Consider the following 2500-nt stretch of genomic DNA (forward strand, 5'->3'; position numbering starts at 1 on the left):
GGGCCTTTAATGTCGTGATTGCTCTGACCTCGTGTCCCCGAGGAAAGCCGAGGAAAGCCGACCGAGTTCTGTCGTCTCCAGCCAAGGATCACGACAATGACGTCATCATTCGATCAAAAACGCGTCGGCATAATCCTCCGGATCGAAGGTCGTGATGATGCGTAAAGCGGGCCTGTGTTTGTGCGTGTGTGTGTGTGTTTGTGTGTGTGTGTGTGTGCGCGAGAAAGTTACCACCCAAACGGGAGCCACCCGCAGTGTTGGATTGGTTGAAACTGAGATGTGTAGTGATTTCACCGAATCAGAACCCGCTTGAGTGGCACCCTTTTTTTTGGTTTTTGCACCTCAGACCACAGGCGGAAGGTATCGTTCACTGGACCCCTACTTTCATAGAAAGACTACAAGGTATGTCACTCAGCTTCGAGTCGTCTGTGTTCTTGGAGTCGTTTCCTGCGGACAATTTTTGTGTTCGAGACGGTTTGCCTCTTCCAACAGTCTGTGTAAGGTCAAATAAATACAGTTGAATGATTGTTTTAACTACATGTATCTTTAATTTTCAGCTGCCGTCCGCTGCAGGTTGTTTTTAACCATCATTTAGACGAAAGTTCGTTTGCGAACCGCGCTACCTGTGGTTGGGAAGAAATCATGCATCCCGCACCGAATATGCATACCAGTGCTCATTGGTCTAAAACATATGTAAATATGGCAGCAAAGGGAAGCTACCCACGGGAGTTTCACTTTAGGTTTTTGTTAGGTTTTTGGCGAAGAACCGTTCATGTGAAGTTTCATGAAAATCTGTCCAATAGTTTTCTCTGAATCGCTCTACACATATATATGATACACACACACACACACACACACACACAGAGATATATATATACACACACACACACACACACACACACACACACATACACACACACACACACACACACACACATACACAACACCCTCGTCTCGATTCCCCGTCTACGTTAAAACATTTCGTCAAAACTTAACTAAATGTAAAAAGCAATCGTCCAGCGAGTTCTCCCAACATTCCGAAACTTGTGGAGTTCTATTTCGGGCCGCCCTAGTGGCAGAACGGTGTTAGATGGGAGGAGAGAGGGTAGGGGGCGGAGGGGGAGGGGGAGGGGTGAAGAGAGGGACAGCAAAAAAAAGGGTAGGGGGGGTTGAAAGAGGGGAAGGAACGATCCCCTCCCCTTGTCGTCTGCTACGTCTCGAGAAAAAGGGAGGGAATCAATCAAGTTCCGCTGTGGCGGCGCTTTGCGCTATCAAGGTGTTCAGTGTTACGCTGAAATCTTCTTTTCGGGGTCACGCTGAATTTTGTGTTTCGGAACAAAAATGCTTGCCAATATTGTTCGGGTGTGGATGGTCATTAACACATTTGTGGAAGAATGTGACTATTTATAAATTGTTTAAAAAATATATTTTTCTCATTTTTGCTATTTTGTGTGAGAGTTTAATTTTTCACCTTTGTTTAATTATGTTTTACATTTTACTTTTTGCTTTACGATGTTACACATATGCAATGGTGGTTACTAGACACAGAGAAACCACCACGCACATCATAATTATGCGCAATCAAATCTTGGAACATCTTCTCTCGCGCACTCTCTCTCTCTCTCTCTCTCTCTCTCTCTCTCTCTCTCTCTCTCTCTCTCTCTCTCTCTCTCTCTCTCTCTCTCTCTCTCTTTCATTGAAGTTAACATTGCATTCTTAAAGTTGTTAATTACATGTTCAGTGATGTGTAACACATGATTCTGCATACGTCCATGCACGCGTTTTGTTCTCAATTATGTTCACCAAATTTCCACGCACACACACACCACTGGTCATTCCGTTAGCAGTTAGACATGGCAATTTCGTCCTCTCGGCTCAATTTGCATACGGGATTTCGCGAGTCCAGGGCAGCGCCTAGCGGTCGAGGGCTATCGATCACGTTTGATCACTCTGTTTGCTCCTGTCGTTGTGCGCTGGGTTGCCCCCCTTGGTCGATGCTGGTCGTTTTTAATTAAAGGACAGTGAGAGGAAACCTTGACCTTTGTGGCTGAAGAAATATCGTGTTGAGTGCTTGCCTGTTGCTCGTTCAACGTGTTCGCTGGGGTTGAAATACGAAGAAAGCTTGAAAAGGGGATAAAGGAAACAAAGGAGGAGAAGGGGGCGGGGAAAGAGGGGGGGGGGGGGGGGGGGAAAGGGGTCGTATTGGTATTTGGTAATTGGTACCGTATTGTCCTTGGATTATTCCCTTTAGAAAAGTCGGGCTTCTATCCGTGGGGACAACGTACAGCGACAGAATCGTGTTACCCAATCGATGTCTCCGGAACCTGTGACTGACTGAATTGTTAATTATATTATACGCTTCAGTGTTCTTGTTTTGTGTGTGTTTGTTTTTAATGTTGGACAAGTTGTCTTTGTTTCCTTGCTTTTAAAGTTCAAGTATTTGGTGTTATCACTCTCATTTGTAGAGTATCACGACACACTATTGACACTGAGTGGGGTG

General features: G+C 45.3%; 1 protein-coding gene across 1 annotated transcript in view; it reads left to right on the forward strand.

Annotated features, from left to right (window-relative positions):
* LOC138963841 (proton myo-inositol cotransporter-like) overlaps positions 1–2500 on the forward strand; it is a 35611-nt gene that overhangs the window by 8671 nt on the left and 24440 nt on the right. The window lies entirely within an intron of this gene.

Source organism: Littorina saxatilis, linkage group LG4, assembly GCF_037325665.1.
Source record: "Littorina saxatilis isolate snail1 linkage group LG4, US_GU_Lsax_2.0, whole genome shotgun sequence".
Taxonomy (NCBI): domain Eukaryota; kingdom Metazoa; phylum Mollusca; class Gastropoda; order Littorinimorpha; family Littorinidae; genus Littorina; species Littorina saxatilis.